Source organism: Peromyscus leucopus, chromosome 22 (assembly GCF_004664715.2).
Source record: "Peromyscus leucopus breed LL Stock chromosome 22, UCI_PerLeu_2.1, whole genome shotgun sequence".
NCBI lineage: Eukaryota > Metazoa > Chordata > Mammalia > Rodentia > Cricetidae > Peromyscus > Peromyscus leucopus.
Window position 1 is genome coordinate 35,552,810 of NC_051081.1, and position 10,352 is coordinate 35,563,161.

Genomic DNA, 10,352 nt, shown 5'->3' on the forward strand with positions numbered 1-10,352 from the left:
GTCCTGGAACTCACTCTGTAGACCAGGCTGGGCTCGAACTCACAGAGACCCGCCTGCCTCTGCCCACCCCCCCAAGTGCTGGGATTAAAGGTGTGCGCCACCACCGCCCGGCATGCCCAGGTTTTCAACCCGCAACCACAGCCATCCTCTCTCTCCCTCCTGCTAATTGTCTGGACTGGGGTGAACAGAGAACATCTCTTTGCCCTTGGCAGATTCTAGGGTGAGAGAAAATATTGGGGTCACACACCTTGGGGCCAGCTTCTCCTGTGCTGGGACTGACTTACGGCTCCATTCTGTGCTGATACAAGACTGAACACTTAGACCATACCGGCATCCCAGGTTTTCCATGATGTTCCAGGGTCAAAGCCCTGTCCCATATCACATCGATTCCTCCCTTCTCCCCAGCTCCACATCTCCCCCTGATTTGATAATCCAGCCTTCGGGGCCATTATTCAAGCCTTTGATAAAAATATCAAAGAGGACAGAACCAGATAGCAGGCTCCTAATTCCAGATGACATTTATTCCAGCATGTTCTCTGTGAACTGTTGCTGGCCCAGCTCCTCACCTCTTTCTTTTATGTATACTCTAAAACAGTCCGCTTAATCAAAGCTGGCAGGTGGCTGGGTTCCAGTCACGCTCACCACACCCTAGTCTCTGGGATGTCACAACCTGGGCTGGGGGACTTGAACTTTCTGAAAATAGCAGGCTGTGGATGTAGCTCGGTTAGTAGAGTGTTCGCCTAGCATGCACAAATCCCTGAGTTTGGTCCTCGGCACGGCAGAAACCCAGGCGCGAAGGGCACACGCCTGTGATCCTGGCACTCGAAGGGTGGAGACAAGGTGGTCAGGAGTTTAAAGTCACAAAGTCACCCTCAGCTGCCTAGCAAATGTGTCTCAAAAGAAGAGAACCAAGGCCGGGCGGTGGTGGCGCACGCCTTTAATCCCAGCACTCGGGAGGCAGAGGCAGGCGGATCTCTGTGAGTTCGAGGTCAGCCTGGTCTACCAAGTGAGTCCCAGGAAAGGCGCAAAGCTACACAGAGAAACCCTGTCTCGAAAAACCAAAAAAAAAAAAAAAAAAAAAAAAAAAAAAAAAAAAAAAAAAAAAAAGGATTCCATCACAATTCACACTGAAACAATATTCTTTTCACGGGGAGCTGTTTCAAATGATTCTGTTTTAAAATACAACAATGAGCCCCACTTAAGACTTAAGCACAGAGAACCTTTGAGTATGGCCTGTCTCCCTTCCCAGCAGCAAACCTACAATTTCCTGGAAATCTCACAGGGACTCCTTATGCAACCCTTGAGACCCACAGCTTATCAGACTGCAATCCTATCCTATCCTAGGCACCTGAGGAACCACAGCATGATCTCGTTCACCAGAAAGGGGGGGGGATTTCACAATCCTTTCAGAGGTAACCTGAAAGGTACCAAAATCATATGTATGGCTACTGTTAAGACCCTTAGGTATGACTCTATTGAGAAGTCCACATCTCAATTGACTTGGAAGTGTCAATCCTTCTGAGTGGCTCTCCTCGTAACCTCTGTTCTTAAATTTGTGTTAAAAATTGTTTCCTAATAAACCCTAACTCTGTGGCTCACTGAGTCATCCTGAAATTCTTTTTTGAGGCAAAGTCAAGAATCCTGGTTTGGCGGGAAGGTAGGAGAGGAACACCTTTAATCCCAGCACTCGGGAGGCAGAGGCAGGCGGATCTCTGTCTACAGTTGAGGCCGACTTGGTCTACAGGTCTACAGAGTAAGTTCCAGGACAGCCAGAGCTACACAGAGAAACCCTGTCTTGAAAATCTAAAAAAAAAAAAAAGAAAGAAAGAAAGAAAGAAAGAAAGAAAGAAAGAAAGAAAGAGAAAAGAAAGAAGGAAGGAGAGAGAGAGAGAGAGAGAGAGAGAGAGAGAGAAGGAATCCTGGTTGTTCCACCTGAGTAGAGATCTCTGAAAATAACTCAGCAGAGGCCTAGAGGGATGGTTCATCACGTTGTAGTTTCTATAGCTAAGCCTGATGACCTGGGTTCCATTTCCAGTACCCACATGGAGGAGGAGAGAACCAAATATACAGAGTGTCCCCTGACCTCTACACACAGGCTGTGCGTCACACATGCGCACAGACAGTAAATAAGTAAACTGTGATTTAAGAACTCCTGGCACTGCCATGGGCCACAGTACAGGGCCATATCTCTGACCTAAGCCCCAATGGCATTGGCGGACCTTCCCCATGAGCCGCTCCCTGGTTTTCATGCTTTTCAGGCTTGTCCCCCCACCACACACACCCCAGACACTAGTGACCCTAGGCAGGGCAGCCACCTCAGAAAGAGGTGAGCCTGAAGCCAGCCCTGCCTGACTCCAGGAGGGTGTGACAGGCTGATAGGGTGACATCAGGCCATGAGAAAACCACTCCAGGGTTCCTAAGAGCCGTGTGACTCGGGATTGATCTTGGGTCTAGCATCAGAGACAGCGTGAGAACGTGCTCTTGTCTGACCCCAACCTCTGCCATAGCGAACAGATGGACAGCCCCTCTCTGGGATGTAACTAGGGCATGCTGAAGTTGCTGAGAGGAAAGAGGGAGGTGAGCCAGCTGTGGAGTGGGGGCTTATGGGAGGGAGCAAGGATGGGCATACCCAGCTTCACAAACTCCACCATCCACAGCGCAAGTCTGCTACAGGAGGCAGCTGCATCTGTTCCTAGGAGTATGCAAGCACAGAAGCCTAGAACCCCCAAGTCGTGATCTGGTGCACTGGGTTTGGGGGTGGGGGTGCATGGGGTATGGTTAACAAGAGGGAATTCCAATGGTAGCCAGAGGGACCCTTAGGAAAAGGATGGGAGCCCATGGCTTCATGTTTCAGAAGGAAAGGAAGGTTCAGAGAATGGAGGGGTAGACACATAGGAAGGGAGACAGAGTCAAGGGTGACAGAGCCAGGGCCCTGGGGCTCCCTGGCTACTGCTACGGAGCCTCATCTGAAACAACCTCCGGTTCCATCAGCAGGCAAAGGCCAAGCAGACCATGCGGGTCAAGGAATGCCACGGAGCCATGCCCAGGATGGTGCTGCCAAGACACCTGAGAAAATGCACCAGTGTGCAAGCTGCCATCCTGAGTGAGGGACACCAAGTAGAAAAGAGCACAGAGCCTGGGGAGCAGCTCTGTGGTGAAATACATGAGCCCTGCATTCGGTCGTCAGCACCAAATGATAACAGCAGAGGCTTTGAGAGGGTGCACGCTGCGGCCAGAGAGGTGACTTATTAGGTCAATGTACCTGATGCCAAGCCTGATGACCTTGAGTCCCGGGACACATATAGTAGAAGGTCTCTATATACAGCCGTGGTGCATGCACCACCAACCTACATACACACATACAGAATACAGTTTTCAAAAGAGCATGTACTCTATGGTTCCATTTACATAATGTTTTAGCAAACAAACAAAACCTCAGGGGACAGAAAGCAGATCAGCGGCTGTACATAGCCTCCAGAACAGGGAAAAAGAGCAGACTCCTTTAGAAGTGTGCTGAGGCTGGGGAGGGGTGGGGATTAGCTGTATTCTGGGCTCCCTCCAGCACCACCATGAAGCTAGAAGACCCAAGTCTCTCTCTACAGGATGCCATCTCACTTGGAGGGAGCCCCTGGGTGGGGTGAGACTAGACATGTGAAGATGCTCCCAGGACACTGGGACCAGATTTCTGCCTGGACTACCCTGCTACCAGGCCATCTGCACCTCATGTATCAAAATCCAGCAGCATCTAGAGGCTGGGGTGTCGCTTAAAGCTTGCCTGGCAAGTGTAAGGCCCTGGATCTGATCCCCAGCACTAGATAGATGATGGATGGATGATAGGTAGATAGATGATAGTCGGATAGATAGATGATAGATAGATAGATAGATAGACAGATATATAGATGATAGATGAAAATAGGTATATGGTAGATAGATGATAGATATAGATAATGAATGGATAGTTAGAAAGATGGTAGGTAAACAGAAAATGGATGGATGTATAGGTGACAGATGGATAGGTAGATAGATAGACAGACAATAGATAGATGGATGGATGATGGATGGATGGATGATTATAGGTAGATGGTAGATAGATAGATAGATAGATAGATAGATAGATAGATAGATAGATGACAGATGATTAAATAGATGATAGACAGAGAGGCAAGCAGGCAGTCAGTTATATAGGAATAAAACTTGACAGAGAAGGCAGGGTGATAATTTGGTTAGTAAAGCACTTGTGTAAGCGTGAGAACCCACACTGAAAAAGCCAAGCATGTGCTACAAGATTGTAACCATAGCGTTGTGTGGACAGAGACAGGAGCCAGCATAGTCTACTCGGCAAGACTGAGGCCAGTCTCAAAGTGGACAGCTTCTGAGGAATGACACCCAAGGTCGACCCCTGGCTTGCGCGCGCACACACACACACACACACACACACACACACACACACACACACACACACACACGTTACCTGAAGCTACCCCCCTTCTCTCTCTCCATTCTCCCAATCTATCCATCTATCCTGATCTGAGGAAAGACGGGCCTTGTAATTTACCACACCCAGTCCCTGGCTCAGGACTCTACAGTAGATTTTTTTCATTCCCCCTGAACCCATAAAGCCAGCAGGGAAGTAAACCTGTGCCCACGGCAGAGCGGAGCCTCCACATGGGTCAGATAGATGGGTGTGTGTGGCTGTCTAAGGGTCCACAGCTGAAATGTGTACGACGAAGGAGCTTAGCTTCCTGGTCAGCATCAAAGGGTCCAAGAAGCACGAGGAAATCCTTGGAGGAATTTACAGAGGACTCAAAGAAGGGCCTTTTTTTTTTTTTTCAACGCCTCCCTGGGTCTGCCATTACTGAAAGGCAGTTCAGGGACCATCTTGTCCCAACCATCTACTGGGAATGAGGGTCGGTCCTCAGCATAGAAAGCTGAAGCAATGTGTCCCAAAGCCCTGAGAGAGAGAGAGGGAGAGACAGAGAGAGACAGACAGAGAGACAGAGAGACAGAGAGAGACAGAGAGACAGAGAGAGAGAGAGACAGAGACAGAAAGAGAGAGAGAGAGACAGAGACAGAGACAGAGACAGAGACAGAGACAGAGAGAGAACCAGCCACGCTGGAGCCAGAATACCAGACTGATGTCAGTTATGAAGGGAACTTCTTCTCCCCTTCTTCCTGTCAGTTTATGGTCAGAATCTGACCAGTACATCCACATGTAGGTAGGGATGCCCACAGCTGTCTGGAAGTCAGGCACACCCCAGGGAACTCCACAGCAGGGTGTGAAGACAGGGTAGCTCGCACTGTTCGCACCTTTGGTTACGTCGACAAAACTTCACAAGGTTTGACCAGAGTTAGAAGGAGACCTCTCCACCCACCTGTCCCATCCCTCCATCAGGAAGCAGGGCCTCAAGTGGATCGAGAATGAGGTCACAAGTCCATAGTCTATGCTCTGAACATCGGGAGAGAGGCCTGGTCAGGCCGGCCCCAGGGATCCTGCGGGTACTGTCAGAGAGATTCAGGCTTAGCATCCCATTTTCCTGCCCTCACAGCACTGAAGACTTCCTGAAGCCTGTGCCCCAGGGACTTACAGAGCTCAAGGACAAGGGCCATAACACAGACAAGACAACCGCTTTGACTGTTGCTGTTGCAGGCCAGACATCTTGCCAGCAAGAACTGTTGTGCCCATCTTACAGGTGAGAGAGCTCAGGGAAGCTGAGTGGTTCCCCTAGGTCACCCAAGTGACACAGAGAAGAGCCTGGAGTGCAGTGTTCTCTTACTATTCCCGCCAGCCTGGGCTATCTGCTGCTGTTGGCTTCCGGATGTCTGCCAACCTCACCAACACAGCCAGCACCCTCAAGGGTCCTCAGCTGACTGCCTTTCTCCCCTCACACAAGGCTGGTCCTCATCTGATGGTGTCATGCCAGCTCAAACTGTCCCCTCCACCTGCCAGGGTGAGCTAGGCAACCCCTTCCCGGGAGAAATCCTGGGTGGTGGGCACTGGGAAGCTCCATTTTTAACAAAAGCACTGATTTGGGGAAATGAATACTTCAGGTCTATTTTCAAGAAAGGAAACCTGATTTCCCGTCCACACTACCATGACCAAAGCAAGCGGATGTAGCGCCTTGGGGAAAAGGCTCCCTTCTGGGAGGTACAGCGTCCATAGGGAACAAACAGCCTCTCTGTCTAGAAAAAAAAAAGAAGCACCCTTTCCTCAAGGCACACAGCCCAGAAGGAAGCTGTGCTCAGCTGAGAGAAGAGGAAGAACTGAGCAGAGGCCCGGCCTCCGCGGTCACTAGCACCTCGCTCAGCCAAGAGCATCCTGTGGCGTCTTGCCTGCTCATCATCTCCCCTCCAACATCTGCTGTGGAGGTCATTTTGCCCCAAGTCACTAAACATCCAACAGTCCCAGCCCCTAGTGGTTTCCGGTGATTTTTTAAATGAGGCTCTGACCAAAGACTCCTTTAAAAGGCCATCCTCTTTCCTTGGGCCATAGTGTTTACATTCGATGGCCCTTAAACAGAACTGCTTTTAAGCAAAGACATTCACTACTTTCCTCACATGTCCCCATAAAAAGAAAAATCTGGAGAACGTCTGCGTCTGCCAGCCAGAAACTTTCTTGAGAACCCGACTGCGGTGTGGGAAGTCGCTACCCGGCCATGCTCCTTCCTCCCAGAGATCCGTGGACATCAAGCCCTCTGAAGAAGGTCCATCCTTTGATTGAGAGGGGTGATGGCTACGTATACGCATTCTTTAACGTGTCCAGGACACAAGCTACCTGAGGGACTGCACACAGCCCCCTCCTTGACAGTAACCCCCATGCGGGAGCTATGATTATCGCACCCATTGTACAGATGGGAATCTAAGTCTCAGAGAGGCCAACAGACTGGCTCAGCCCTGATTACACACCTGAGGCTCTTCGGGGCTCTTCCTCAGCCACGAAAGGCATAGAAGGAAGCCTGTCAAACCCCAGGTCTCTGACCGGCTTTGGCTATGCCATTTTGCCTTCCTGGTTGAGGAGGCTTGGCTGTGTTCTCCCTGACCCTTGGCGAGACTGAAACCCTCAAAACTTCTTGTTTTTCTGAACTCCTCTGAATTAGCTAATCGCCCCCATAATGTCCAAGATATCACCTCTCCTGGGGGGGGGGGTTGCTTCTGGTGCCAAAATTGCCTCAGGTGACCCCCAACCGGCTTTAAAGGCTGGCTAGCCCAGCAGCATCTATCCTCCAGCGGCAGGGTCAGCACGCCATCTAGTGGCCAGACTGGACAGCTTGTGATCTGGGAAAAAAAAAAAAACCTGCAGATGGGGTGGGGGGGCAGTTGAAAGGTTCAGAGAGAGGAAGTGACCAGTCTTAAGTTGCACAGCAAGTTGGAATCCAGTCTCCTGAACCATCACCCGGTTCCTGAGCAGCAAGCTACGCTTCCCTAATTTGCTGCAAGCTGTGTGTCTGGGAGCAGGGAGCAGCCTTCGATTCTAGTAGACGTGAATTAAAGGAAGTGTCCCTTTTGCAGGATGCCCTCACTTTCTGTTCCTGTCATTTTTTTTTAATTCTGTTACCTTCCTGAATAGGTAAGTTTGCACACGTGCAAAGATGCATTGCCTTTCATCCCAGGACACCACCACCCAATTATCAGTTCCCACATGTCCCCCCTGACTTCCCATAGAGTTACAAGTATATACAGATTCTTGCATTTCTGCATGGGGCACCAAACATGCACAGTGCTCTCAACACCGCATTGACCCAACACCACTGCGCACTAGCACACAAGGAACGTCTTGACTCATAGAGTGACCCTGTCCCGTCTCATGTGGCAGTACATGGAGCTTACATCATTTATTTAACCCTTTCCTAGCAGACATTAAGTGATTCCCGATGTGTTTTGTGGACATCATGTGGCTCCCAATATCCATCCCAATAACAAACATTTTTTAGGGGAAAATATATGTCAGAATAAATCCTTGAACAATGGATCTGTTGAGGTTGGCCATTAGGATTCATTTTTGTCTCGTAAACCAGAAAACTCAAGCATGATAAAAGGGTAAGCACATTCTTCACTTATCCCATGCAAACAACAAAATGTCTAGCAGAACATGGCCCCGGGGACACATGACAGCTTCATGCTGGAACACGCGGTGTACACGTGTGATTTTCATAGACATAACCAAACTGGCCTCTTCAGATGTTAAACCCTGACTTGATTTCAGTGTGTCGCTTCTCAGCATCCTCTTGTCATGTTTTATTTAAAATTGCTCCAGTCGGGCCTGTGGAATGGCTGAGTGGGTAAGGTGCTTGCTGCCCAGCCTTGGGACCTGAGTTCAATCCCCAGAGCCCCATGGCGGAAGGAGAGAACCAGCTCCTGCAAGTTGTCCTCTGACCTTCCCAAGAGAGTGCACACACACATTTGCACCTATGCGATAAATGAATATAAAAAAAGAGATCCTATTAAAATCAATGACATTGTTCCACAGAAAGGTGAAAATGGTGTTCCTTATGCCTTTAGCCTTCCTCTTACGATGTGCTTCTCACGGTCCAGAGAGACACTTCCTTTTGCCCTGGTAGTCCGATTGCACTCACGAGCTATTTTCCTTCAGAAAGGGGAGCTGTGGTGTGGAATATTGACTTCCAAGTACGGTGCGGCCATTGCGCTCCTGAACTCAGGGCAGCCATGGTTACCGGCACGAGATTGGTCCTGCTGGCAGTCTGTCATCCAGGGGGGAGGGACTCAGGAGGCCACACCCTGTCCGAGAGTTTATCCAGTTAGTGGTGGCTGGTGGAGGGAAAGATAATTTCTTCAGTAGTGTAACCCCCAGTAAGGGGCCTGTGTACCTGCAGACAACGTTAATGAAACACACACACACACACACACACACACACAGAGAGAGAGAGAGAGAGAGAGAGAGAGACAGGCCGCCTGAGAAGAGAAGGGACCTCGGTGGGCATGGGAGGGGATAACAGATATTATATACATATGAAAATGTCACAATAAAACCCGTTTGTGTATGGTTCACATACACTAATAAAAATCAAACACGGAAGACAAAAACCTGGCATCTCTGCCTCCACTGTGCACCTGTCTCCTTTGCTCCAGAAGTGGCGGGTCAGCTAGACAAGCACACATCTTGTGGACAAGAATCAGCCTAGCCCACCCCCACCCTGGCAGCTGCAACTTTATCTGACCATCCCGACATAATGATCAACCAGATCACAGTTCAGCCGCGACTCATTCACTAGGTGTGTTCCTCGCTCCCCCCCACACACACACACACTCTGTTCCTTCGCTGCCCCAATCTGAGAGCTCATGTCAGTTACCCAAAAGGCAGAGCTAAGGGCACCGGTTCCCTTGTCTTCCTGATACAGCTCCGTTGATTAAAGTTCCTTCCTGCTCACCACTGTGGAGCCCAGGCTGTGACCTGCTCTAAGCACGTTGTCCAAAACAGTGGCTTTTACCAAACACCGGTTCCCTCCATTGCTGAGCGCACACGCAAAGCAGAATAACCCCACATCTTGTTTGCGCACATGAACGACCATGATCCATCCAGCACAGGCCACGAGGTGTACCCCAATACATGACTTATTTATGCAAATAAGATACTTACTCAAAACCATATCACAAAAAGAAAAACCCCAAGCTAGTGAATTCATTAAACTCACCAAACCAAGGAGCAAAGCAACAGTCTTTCCTGACCACATAAAAGGAGTTATAGGGTGCCCACCAGCCGGTCGTCAAACCATCCAGTGTGCCCACCAGCCCATCATCAAACCGTCCAATGTGCCCACCAACCTCTGATCACAGCCTCTCAACTCTGCCTTGGGGATTTTGTTCAGTCCATTTGAATCACAATTCTTCCACCCCAGCTCCACGTCTCTAGCTAACTCTACGCCTGAAATGGGCTCTGTCCCCCGGCTGTGACACCAACATCCTATCTAGTCACTTGGAGTGATTCTCGGTGCACTGTGTCAGCCTTAGGTCATCATCTTCAGGCCTCTGTCCTCTTGAACACTTCCGTAACTATTCTGTTATATAATATAGATACATTATGTGACTATATATTCACATATATTTGTGTTTGAAGTGTAAAGCATGATCAAAAGTTAATATTAGTAATTAAGATTGGAAATTTTTAAAAAAATCCCTATGGCTGCCAACGCCATGCCTGTCAAGTGAAACCAGTACTACGTGGGTATTAAAATCAATGCAATTGGGGCAGAAAGATGGCTCAGTAGTTAAGACCCATGCTGTACCCAACTTCGGGTTCCAGCACCCACATTGGGTGACTCACAGCTGCCTGTAACTCCAGCTCCACAGACTCAATATCCTCTTCTGGACTCTGTGGGCACTATATTCATATGTATATA